The sequence below is a fragment of the Oncorhynchus mykiss genome, chromosome 7 (assembly GCF_013265735.2).
Source record: "Oncorhynchus mykiss isolate Arlee chromosome 7, USDA_OmykA_1.1, whole genome shotgun sequence".
Taxonomy (NCBI): Eukaryota; Metazoa; Chordata; class Actinopteri; order Salmoniformes; family Salmonidae; genus Oncorhynchus; species Oncorhynchus mykiss.
The window spans coordinates 73,963,199-73,975,841 of record NC_048571.1 but is presented as its reverse complement, the minus strand read 5'-3'; the positions used below and the strand labels follow the sequence as shown (position 1 = coordinate 73,975,841).

The window sequence follows — 12,643 nt, the reverse complement described above, 5'->3', positions numbered from 1 at the left end:
TTAAAACAACGATGGAGGCGGCTTATGGTAGGGAAATAAACAATCAATTCTCTGGCAACAGCTCAGGTGGACATTCCTACAGTCAGCATGCCAATTGCACATTCCCTCAAAACCTGAGACATCTGTGGCATTGTGTTGTGTAACAAAACTGCACATTTTAGAGTGGCCATTTTATTGTCCCTAGCACCTGTGTAATGATCATGCTGTTTAATCAGCTACTTGATATGCCACACCTGTCAGGTGGATGGATTATCTTGACAAAGGAGAAATATCACTAAAAGGGATGTAGACAAATTTGTGCAGACAATTTGAGAGAAATGCGCGTATGGAAAATGGGACCAACAATTTACATTTTTGTTTATATTTTTGTTCAGTATAGTTTATTATTGTTGTAAATGTAAGTGTTACTGGACCTGATGCTGAGCTTTCGTCTTGGTTGGGCTGACTGTTGCCTGGGTCTAGTTCACTAGAGCCAGCAGGGACCTGAAGTCACTCTGAGACAGCACCTTGAGCTTGGACAGCCTCATCTCCTTCAAGATCCTCAGGCAGAAGTGTCTGGCCAAAAAGTGCCTCTGCACCACAGCCAGCAGTAGTTACTGTTTCTTCTTGATCAACATCCCATCATGGCTGGGATAGAATAGAACAGAACAAAATAGAACAGAATGGTGATAGGTCAATGTGTCCAAATGCATATCTTGTCATTGATTTCAAAGACACTGAATCATATTATGTACATTAAACACATTGTATTAAATCTATTAAGTTGTCAATGATGAATATTCTATTATATATTTTGGCACACCTGCCAGGCGAAAGCATGGATTGATGTGGCTCCCTGGTGGGCTCCCGAGTGGTGCAGTGGTCTAAGGCACTGCATCTCAGTTTCAAACTACAGTCCCTGGTTCAAATCCAGGCTGTATCACATCTGGCTGTGATTGGGTGGCGCAAGGTTGGCCCAGCGTCGCCAGGGTAGGCTGTCATTATAAATAAGAATTTGTTCTCAACTGACTTGTTATGTTAGTTATTAGAAATTCAGCGCGTACCTCTGTCTGACCACCATGCCTCTGAGGAATGCTGTTCATCTAGGTGTCTGAGGCAGGCCAGGGCCACCTCCTCACACCATACCTACATTGGGTCAAACAGAAATACACTATTAAAACCAGGGGCGTATTCATTAGGGCACAACATAGCAAAACTTTTTATTATGGAAAGCAAAAACAAGTGGTTCTTATTGGTCCAGGTATTCTCTCCCTGTTTCATTCTGTTTTCTTCAGTTTGGTACCTAATGAATACGACCCATGATGAGATAAACCTGGGGCCTCAGTTCAGTGGACTGTAATGTTACAGAACGTCCAGAGAGAAATGTATTGAGCAGAAAGGATGTCTGTCAGGTCAAATAAGAAATCGAGTCAGCTCTATTCATTACATTTCTAGGTCTGGAAGAATTCCTACCTGTCCATCTTGTTCCAGCTGAGCCCGTAGGCCCTCCAGTTGCCGTTTGGCATTGGCCTCTGCCTGCTGCAGCAGTGCAGCCAGGTCACCATCTTGATCCAACCATAGCCTCTGATCCTGGTCTGGCATGATGCCTCTGGAGATACAAAAGCATGGGTGATATACCATGAGAAATAAGAAAGACCAGAGCTACAAGGCGAATGCTGACTGCTTGGGGCTATTGGCTAGGATATATCAATTGACAAAAACCAGGGGATTCCTCAACCTCTTTGACAGGGTAGAATGAAGTAAACAGTACAAAACACATACAATAGGTTAAAAGGTTGGGTGGTGTCATGTAATAATCTTCCCAGCGCGAAATAGTTCCCAATCGTTCTGATTGTGTTGTGACTGTGACATCATGTTGTCATATTGTGACTTTAGGTGGGTGCTACACGAAATACACTATATATACAAAAGTATGTGCACATCCCTTCAAATTAGTGGATTTGGCTATTTCAGCCATACCCGACAGTTGTATAAAATCGAGCACACAGCCAGCCATGTGTCATGACTGTCCTGTAAGGATCCAAATAGGTCAGATCAGCTTAGCAACAAATCACTTCCAACAGAACCTATCTCACCCACAGAGAGGGGATAAGGGAACTGGTGGGAGTTGACAGCTCACACCCTGTTGTAAATCAAGGACAGAACATTCACATATCTCCCTCTCCAATGATCACCACAGGAATGTGCCTTTGTTTCACAGACACTTTTCCCACCAAAACTCTAACACTTTCTAAAACAAATACTGGAAAAAATATTTCTAACGTAGAACATAGGGAATGGTCAGAGGCGACCTAAAGAATAATAATGTCATTTCGGTTGTTATTTTGTGATGTCATTAAAAATGTTATAAAGGATATACTGTGTAATGAAAAGTACACACACTATATGTGTGAAGTGTCCTTCCGATGCGTTGTGCATGAAATATGATGAGTGTTTTTGTTAAGAGAGGGGTCTGATTTTAGAAACTATAACTGTATTCACCGCCCCCTTGAGTGAGGTCAGAGAGTGTGTCAGCCTGACAGAACCGCCCTTTCGAATGAACTGTATAAAAAAAGTGGGTTAAGAATGAACATATCAGACTAGAAAGACGTGGAGCTGCAGCTCACATCCAAAGTGGTTCGAACTCTGAATCTCAACACGAGGTAGAGACGATAAAGTCACCTCCTGGAGAATCACTGGTACTGCTGATTAGCTGTCCTAACTAAAGTATCTAGAGAAGCAAATTTAAGTGGGACAATTCTACTACTCTTCTCAAATCACCTTAGTATGCTATTCTCATCACCCCGCTGATAACCATTGACACGGCTGGCTAGCCTATCTTCAAATAAGCATCTTATTTGGAAGTAGAGAATGGAAGTAGAATAAACTCTGTCACCGGATACCGGACGACAGCAGAGGCTGAACTTCATTTCCAAGGCGGCCTGGCCCGACATGTATACACGAAGAACCAAGGCATTTACATGTAAATACATTCATGATTTCTTACTTCAAACGGGCGGTGGTTCGTGTACAAAGTATATGATTACTGTGAGAGTAGTTTCTAAATGTACCAAAGTATTATGTCTCTGTCCCTCTCTGCCCTCCTCTTTTGTAACAAGCCACCAAATTGTGTCAGTCCGCTAGTGACCTGTTTCTAATTTATTAAGTGTATGTTTATCCTGTGTTACCATTTAGTTAGCTAGTAAATAAATAATTAAACCAATTTGTGTAGTACTTTTGCAGATACAGGAGGTTACGTCTGTTCAGAATGATGATATGATACAAGGTTATGATTAATAAGTTGACTGTTTATGAATGATAAGACATTTAGAGATTAATTTGGGAGATTGTAACTCTTTAAAGAACTACTCTCTTGGTGCCCCAAATTCTAATGAGTCAATTGTTACATAATTAATTTAATCAGGTAACAATTAAAAATAGTTAGTTGATTAGATAAATAACAGATGAATGAAAGTAAAGTCACGACACATGCAATCTCCATAGACAAACATTGTCAGTAGAATGACCTTCCTGAAGAGCTCAGTGACTTTCAACGTGGCACCATCATAGGATGCCTCCTTTCCAACAAGTCAGATCAACAAATTTCTGCTCTGCTAGAGCTGCCCCAGTCAACTGTAAGTGCTGTTACTGTGAAGTAGAAATGTCTAAGAGCAACAGTGCTCAGCCGCAATGTGGTAGGCCACACAAGCTCACAGAATAGGACCGCTGAAGTGCATAAAAACCATCTGTCCTCGGTTGCAACACTCACTACCGAGTTCCAAACTGCCCCTGGAAGCAACGACAGCACAAGAACTGTTAGTTGGGAGCATCATGAAATGGGTTTCCATGGCCGAACAGCTGCACACAAGCCTAAGATCACAATGCGCAATGTCAAGCTTCGGCTGGTGTTATGTAAAGCTCACCGCAATTGGACTCTGGAGCAGTGGAAACGCATACACTGGAGTGATGAATCAAGCTTAACGATCTGGCAGTCCGAAGGACAAATCTTTAGTCTGCCGAACGCTATCTGCCCCAATCCATAGTGCCAACTATAAAGTTGGGTGGAGGAGGAATAATGGTCTGGGGCTGTTTTACATGGTTCGGGCTAGGCCCCTTAGTTCCAGTGAAGGGAAATTTTAATGCTACAGCATCTAGACAATTCTGTGCTTCTAACTTTGGGGAAGATCCTTTCCTATTTCAGCATGACAATGCCCTGTGCACAAAGCAAGGTCCATACAGAAATGGTTTGTCAAGATCGGTGTGGAAGAACTTGACTGGCCTGCACAGAGCTATGACCTCAACCCCATCAAACAAGTTTGGGATGAATTGGAACACCGACTGCGAACCAGGGCTAATCGCCAAAATCAGTGCCCGACCTCACAAATGCGTTTGTGGCTGAATGGAAGTAAGTCCCCACAGCGATGTTCCTACATATAGTGGAAAGCCTTCCCAAAAGAGTGGAGGCTGTTATAGCAGCAAAGGGGTCATTAACTCCATATTAATGCCCATGATATTGGAAGGAGATGTTCAACTGAGCAGGTATCCCCATACTTTTGATCATGTAGTGTACCATTAATGACAAACTACCCTCCAAAAACCCCAGACTGCCACTCTACCACCCTGATGCAGCTCCAAGTCACTGCTCTGCTTCTTTTGTTTCAGAATATTTTTTACATTTAACTAGGCAAGTCAGTTAAGAACAAATTCTTATTTACAATGACAGCCTAGGAACAGTGGGTTAACTGCCTTGTTCAGGGGCAGAACAGATTTTTACCTTGTCAGCTCGGGGATTCGATCTAGCAACGTTTACGGTTACTGGCTCAACACTCTAACCACTAGGCTACCTGCTCTTGATACAACTGGAGAGGAAAATTTAACTGTTAAACCTGGAGCATGCAGCTATCAGGAGCAATTAACAATGTAATGTAATGAGATGGATAACTGTTATAGACTTACACAGAGGTGGCACTCATCCAAAGTAGACTTTAAAGTGAAGTGATTGAATATATCAATGTGAGCAGTAGTTTACTACTACTATTGTTGTAGCACTGGACATATGACAGGGAACGAATGAGCCTACTAAAAGAGAGATATTGACCTTCACAAATTTCTGTGGGTCACTGTGAGTCTGTGCAGAATCCAAGACACGGCTTCTCTCCTTCGCTTGAGTCCTCAAGAGCTTCTTCTTCTTGGAGTCGATCTTCTTGCACTTTTCATACTGAAGTTCCTTGGTCTTTATTCTGCATTCTGCAACATGTAGTTTTGATCCCAAGTTGCTGATTCGGCACAGAATATGACCAGTTTAACACATTTCACTTCATTCTTCTGTGTATCATTATGCACTTACCATTTATAGTCTAGTAGTACATTTCATTACTACAAATGTACTTATGATGGGGCTGCAGGTAGCCTAGTGGTTGGATGCATTGGGCCAATGACTGGAAGGTTGAAGGATCGAATCCCAGAGCTAACAAGGTAAAAATCTGCCGTTCGACCCCTGAGCAAGGCACTGTTTCCTGGGCACCGTAGATGTCGATTAAGGCAGCCCCTGCACCTCTCTGATTCAGAGAGTTAAATGTGGAAGACACATTCAGTTGGACAACTGACTAGATATCCCCCTTTCCCTATGTCAAGACTGTATTACTATACAATTCTATTTTATTTTGGTTTGCATTGGTGCTCTCAAAGACTAATCACTTGAGACTTCCATACATTTATTTGATTCAATCTTGTTAGCAATGGAGAAGAGGCCGTAAAATGGGATATTTTAAGACACCAGTTCATTTAAGATGAGGAACTAGGCCACATAATACTGAAAGATTGCCACCATATTCCTCAGGAGGGACGTCCAGCAGGGTATTACAGAATTACACAACTTCCCAGTGGGCATAACTGCTTGCAAAGACGTCATTATGATACTATGTTCCAAATTCTACCCTCTGGGTACTGATTTCACATGAACTAGAATGCTAATCTACTACACAATATTTGACCTGATATTGAATTCAAGGAGGTCACTATTTTGTTAAAAACACACACCAGTTTCTTTGCTTCACCGGTTGGCTATTTGAAGTTGGTGGCCCGCGAGAACAATGTGCCAGGAATCCCCCGGTTAGCAGTGCACATACAGATTAACGAAAAACGTGTGCGTGTGTGTGTGAGTGTGCATGCTCCTGCGAGTATGCATCTGTGTCTGCGTCACGAGTCACCTTCACTGCAGTACTGGAGCCCATCGGTCAGGGCAGCTTGCAGCTCGGGCAGGGTCTCATCCATGGTGGCGAAGGTCAGGTGTCCGTCACTGGTCAGCTGCTCCAGTCCCCGGGCCACTAGGCCCTGTCTGGGGGATGCCTCCCGCCGGAGCAGGGCCTGCTTGGCCCGCAGCACACCCTTCAGCTCCTCCCACCACAGCAGCTTCTCCTGTGTCCTCTGGGAGAGCCGGTGGAAAGAGAGATATGGATCTAGAAACAAGCCTTACCGCCTTGGCATTGCTTTTGTTTTTGCAAAGTCTTTGGGGTCTAGTTCGGGTTACAGTATAAGCACTTTGTGACAACTGCTGATATAAAAAGGACTTTATGAATACATTTGATCAAATTTAAATTCACTTGTGTAGCTAGATCTGAGAAGCCTATAAAACTGGATACGTGTATGCCATACCTAGAGCGAGTCAAACAAACAGTATTAAAACAGGGATGTATTCATTAAGGCACACCGTAGCAAAACGTTTCATAATGGAAAGCAAAAACAAGTGGTTCTTATTGAACAAGTCCAGGTTATCCCTCCCTGTTTCAGTCCATTTTCTTCAGTTTGGTACCTAATGAATACGACCCATGATGAGTGAAACCTGGGGCCTGTTCAGAAGAGTTTACAGACGTTACAGAACGTCCAGATAGAAATGTATTGAGTAGAGATGATGTCTCTCCCTTATTTTGACTCATTCTTACAGTTTCTCACCTTCATGTCTGCGGCCTGAGTCTCAGTCAACTGGTCACCAATAGGAGACAGTGGATGAGGGTGTGGATAACATCCTGGGCCTCATTTCTGGGGAGAATACTGGACCTGCCCAGCAGTCTCTGGCAGAAGGCCTCCACCTGTTTGCTAAAGCCCTTTGTCTGTGGAGCGACACGTACAGTACTTACAGTTTCCCACCAAACTTTAAGATCTTTTTCGAAAAAAAATTCCCACAATCTTCAAGATGTATTTTTTTACATTTCCCCATAAACTTAATTCCCCCCATTTAAATCACATCTTACTTGTCTGAGCAAATAATATGGTTCAGACTTGGTGGTTCAATTTGTATAATGTGAATTACATACTATGCGGGTTGAAAGGTTTGACTGTGCTAGTCTACTACGTAGACAATGTTTTATACGTTTTCATGTCTTCATTTAACACACCGTGTAAACATTCACAGTGCAGGCTGGAAAAAGTATGTGAACCCTTGGATTTATGTGAACCCTCCTTTGGCAGCAATAACCTCAACCAAACGTTTTCTGTGGTTGCAGATTAGACCTGCACAACGATCTGGAGGAATTTTGGACCATTCCTCTTTACAAAACTGTTTCAGTTCAGCAATATTCTTGGGATGTCTGGTGTGAACTGCTCTCTTGAGGTCATGCCACAGCATCTCAATCAGGTTGAGGTCCGGACTCTGACTGGGCCACTACAGAAGGTGTATTTTCTACTGTTGAAGCCATTCTGTTGCTTCACCCAACTTCCGTTGAGCTTAAATTGGCAGACAGCCTAACATTCTCCTGCAAAATGTCTTGGAGAACTTGAGAATTCATTTTTCTGTCAATGATAGCAAGCTGTCCAGGCCCTGAGGCTGCTTAAACCATGATGCTGCCTCCACCATACTTTACAGTTAGGATGAGGTTTTGATGTTGGTGTGCTGTGCTGTGCAATTTCTTCTTGGGTGTTCCTTCCAAACAACTCAACTGCAGTTTAATCTGTCCACAGAATATTTATCCAGTAGCGCTGTAGAACATCCAGGTGCACTTCAGATGTGCAGAAAGGTTTTTTTGGACAGCAGTGGCTTCTTCCGTGGTGTCCTCCTATGAACATTCTCCTTGTTTAGTATTTTACGTATCGTAGACTCGTCAACAGAGATGTTAGCACATTCCTGAGATTTCTGTAAGTCTTTAGCTGACACTCTAGGATTCTTATTAACCTCAATGAGCATTCTGCGCTGTTCTCTTGCAGTCATCTTTGCAGGAGGGCCACTCCTAGGGAGAGTAGCAACAGTGCTGAACTTTCTCAATTTATAGACAAATTGTCTTACCGTGGACTGATGAACATCAAGGCTTTTAGAGATACTTTTGTAACAATATCCAGCTTTACGCAAGTAAACAAGTCTTAATCTTAGGTCTTCTGAGATCTCCTTTGTTCGAGGCATGGTTCAAAAAATATTTGAAAATAAAAAATAAGCTAAGGACCCTGGGATTAAACACCTCCCTCTGCAACTAGAGAATGCCCCCATTCGAGCATGCCCCCATTCTCATTGACAGGGCTGTAGTGGTGTAGGTTGAAAGCTTCAAGTTCCTTGGCATTCATATCACCAATTAACTGACATGGTCCAAGCACACCAAGACAGTCATGAAGAGGGCACGACAAAACCTATTCCCCCTCAGGAGACTGAAAAGGTTTGGCATGGGTCCTGAGATCCTCAAAAGGTTTTACAGCTTCACCATTGAGAGCATCCTGACGGGTTGCATTACTGCCTGGAATGGCAACTGCTTGGCCTCTGACAGCAAGGCACTACAGTGGGTAATGCGCACGGCCCAGTACATCACTGGGGCCAAGCTTCCTGCCAACCAGGACCTCTATACCAGGCGGTGTCATGGGAATGCTCTAAAAATTGTAAAAGACTCCAGCCACCCTATTCAAAGACTGTTCTCTCTGCTACCGCACAGCAAGCGGTACCGGAGCACCAAGTCTAGGTCCAAGAGGCTTCTATTTTACTGCTGCTCTTGAATTATTTGTTATTCTTATCTCTTACTTTTTTAGGTATTTTCTTAAAACTGCATTGTTGGTTAAGGGCTTGTAAGTAAGCATTTCACTGTAAGGTCTACTACACCTGTTGTATTCGGCACGTGACAAATACATTTTTATTTGATTTGACATTACATAGCAAGTATTATTGATAGAAATTGACAAAAAAAGCTTACATCATGTCTTATAATGCTATATGGGGATATAATAGGCACTATAAGAGAATTCATAACAGATTATGAATATTTGGCTTAGTTTGGTAAAAACAGTAGGATAAATACACATGTAGGTAGTCCATTCTCGCTTTTTTTCTCCTTTTCTTTTAAGAGCTTTGTCACAACAGACCAGTCAGTCAATGCATTATGAACAGTTAGCATTATAAATAGTTTGCTAGTGTGTGATGAAATAAAGAGGTCACCCACCACACATTTCTCCTTCAGGACCTGTGAACAGTGTTGCTGCATGTTCCTGCAGAGCCAGACAGTATCGGCTGATCCTGCACTCAAATCTACAATGATAACAGCTACACTAGAAACAGCTTGTATTTACAAGGATATATATGGAATATACATGGAACCCAAAAAGGTTCTCCCATGTGGATAGGCAAATAACCTTTTTGGATCACTTTTTTCTAAGAGTGAAGACTGATTTCATGGTAAGAAACAACACATCTTAATTTGTAATTTCTCTGAATTATCCCTTTAACTGAATATCTATCCCACATCAGCTCACCCTGTCTGAGAGACTGTGTGGGGGTAGTGGGCCACCCGGGTGAAACTCTCGTTCTGGAGGCTCTTGGGGACCAGCGAGGAGATGAACTGGCTGCTGTCATCATCGTCCTGGCCATGGCTCAGTGACCCCGCTAGAGTCAGATGAGGACACTCCTTTGGGGAGGATGGGAAGCTTGGAGTGCTCGTGCAGCGATGGGATGGAGGCTCCATCCGCTAAGGGCTGTCGTTGGGAATTGACATTAAAAGGGACAGTTCGCATCAAAGTCAAAGTTTGCCAGATGTATTCAGTCCTATTTAATGTGGTCTTCTTAAAATGGAAAATTCAGCCATAGACTGCTTTCAAGGAAAGGGAAATAAAATAGGTATTTGTGCTGAACTATCCCTTGAGCCCCATCCCATGCTCTTGGAATGAAGGCAAAATTACCTTCCAATTAGGGTTACAATCTGGATAGATTTGGTTAGAACCTTTTATAGCTTCTGTGGTATGAAGTCTGTAATATAAACAGATATCCCGAGTGGCATAGCGGTCTAAGGCACTGCATCTCAGTGCTAGAGGCCTCACTACAGATCCTGGTTTGATCCCAAGCTGTATCACAACCAGCCAGGTTCGGGAGTCCCATAGGGAGGTGCACAATTGGCCCAGCTTTGTCCGGGTAGGCCGTCATTATAAAATAAGAATTTGTTCTTTACTGACTTGCCTAGTTAAATAAAAGTTAAATAAAGGATCTTACTCTATATTTCTGGTTGATGGGGTACACCACCTTTGCCTGATGATGCAAAAGCAGCCACATTGCTGTTCAAGCGTGGCTTCTTCTTTTCCTGATAAATTAATAAACACAGTGAATTGTTATGGAAAGTCAATGAAAGCCAAATCAGCTTTTATTTACACATACTGTATGTTATGGTTTAGTTTTTCAAACAACAAACACTTGTTCTCATTTGAAGCTGACGTTTATCTCAATCTCTTCTTGCTGACACAGTCACTTTGGTTGTTCTCCCTATCCAGGTCGTCTCCCTCAAACAGTCTTCTGGCATCATAGCCCTGGTGGAAAGGAAGACAGTTCAACTATCAGTGCATAGATTACATGAATATGGAAAGGGGGATACCTAGTCAGTTGATCAACTGAATGTATTCAACTGAAATGTGTTTTCCGCATTAAACCCAACCCCTCTGTATCTGAGAGGTGCGGTGGGCTGCCTCAATCGACATCCACGTCTTTGGCGCCCAGGGAACGGTGGGTAGCATTTCGCTACACCCGCTATAACATCTGCTAAACATGCGTATGTGACCAATACAATTAGATTTTAATTGCCTTGTTCAGGGGCAGAACGATAGATTTTTATCGAGGTGTATTCAAAAGGACTACTCCTGACTTTAAGTTGTTAAAACCTGTTTGGGAAAGGCGTGCCGCTAGTGGGACACCTCGACAACATCTGGTGAAATTGCAGAGCGCCAAATTCAAACTAAATTATTATAAATATTTAACATTCATAAAATCCCAAGTGTAATACATTAAAATAAAGCTTAACTTCTTGTTAATCCAGCTGCTGTGTCAGATTTCACAAAGGCATTACGGCGAAAGCAAACCATGCGATAATCTGAGGACAGCGCCCCGCATACAAACACATGAAAAACATATTTCAACCAGGCAGGTGCGATACGAAAGTCAGAAATAGCGGTATAAAACATGCCTTACCTTTGATGATCTTCTTCTGTTGGCACTCCAAAATGTCCCAGTTACATCACAAATTGTCCTTTTGTTCGATAATGTCCTTCTTTATATCCATTAAAACTCAGTTTAGCTGGCACGCTTCAGTCAAAAATCCACCCAGTTTCCCTCCATCAAAATGCATACAAAACGAATCCCAAATGTTACTAATAAACTTTAGGTAACCTAATACACAAATAAACAACAAAATTCAAGAAGGAGAATTGTTATTTTCTTTGCCTGAGAAAAATACCAAAGAACACGCTCTCCTCCATGCGCTTGGAAACACTACAGCCAAAATGGAAGCCACCAAGAAAAAGTACATTTTTTTTCAAAAAACCAGCCTGAAACTCTTTCCAAAGACTGTTGACATCTAGTGGAAACCCTAGGAACTGCAATCTGGGAGGACTTGGCCTTATAATTAAAGTGCTATAATAAAAGTGTCCTCGGGGTTTCGCCTGCCATATCAGGTCTGTTATACTCACATACATTATTTTCTCTAGAGTGTTTTCTATCCAAATCTACCAATTATATGCATATCCTAGTGTAACAGTATAAATTTAGACCGTCCCCTCGCCCAAACCCGGGCGCGAACCAGGGACCCTCTGCACACATCAACAACAGTCACCCACGAAGCATCGTTACCCATCGCTCCACAAAAGCCACGGCCCTTGCAGAGCAAGGGGAACCACTACTTCAAGGTCTCAGAGCAAGTGACGTCACCGATTGAAACGCTATTTAGCGCGCACCACCGCTAACTAGCTAGCCGTTACACTAGTATATTCTGGGCCTGAGTAAAGGCAGTTTACTTTGGGCACGCTTTTCATCCGGACGTCAAAATTCTGCCCCCTACCCAAAGTTAAACAGTTACAACGCATTGGTTTAAATAGTGCTAATATTACATTGATGTTTGCCAAATAGTGTGCTTATATGCCTGTACTGTTAATGAATATTGCTGTTAGTATTCTCAGTGCAGTATTTGACCATTTCAACCAACATGCTATGACACAAACTAATAATAATCACCTTTACAAACTTATTGTCGAGTTAGAAGCATAGGCTTTAGGTTAAACACATACAGAAGGGCTGCTGCTATGATTCCAGAAAACCCCCGCATACATATCCTGTAAATATATGCAGAGATTCAGCAAACTGAACCAAGACGTCATTGGAGCATTCAGTAATCATATCCTGGTCATTCATTTTTTGATAAATCCCTGGTGCAATGGAAGAAAA

The 12,643-nt window shown here is 42.5% G+C and overlaps 1 pseudogene; it reads right to left on the bottom strand.

Annotated features, from left to right (window-relative positions):
- Positions 1-458: 458 nt before the first annotated feature.
- Positions 459-12,610, bottom strand: LOC110529027 (annotated as a pseudogene).
- Between the last annotated feature and the right edge of the window lie 33 nt (positions 12,611-12,643).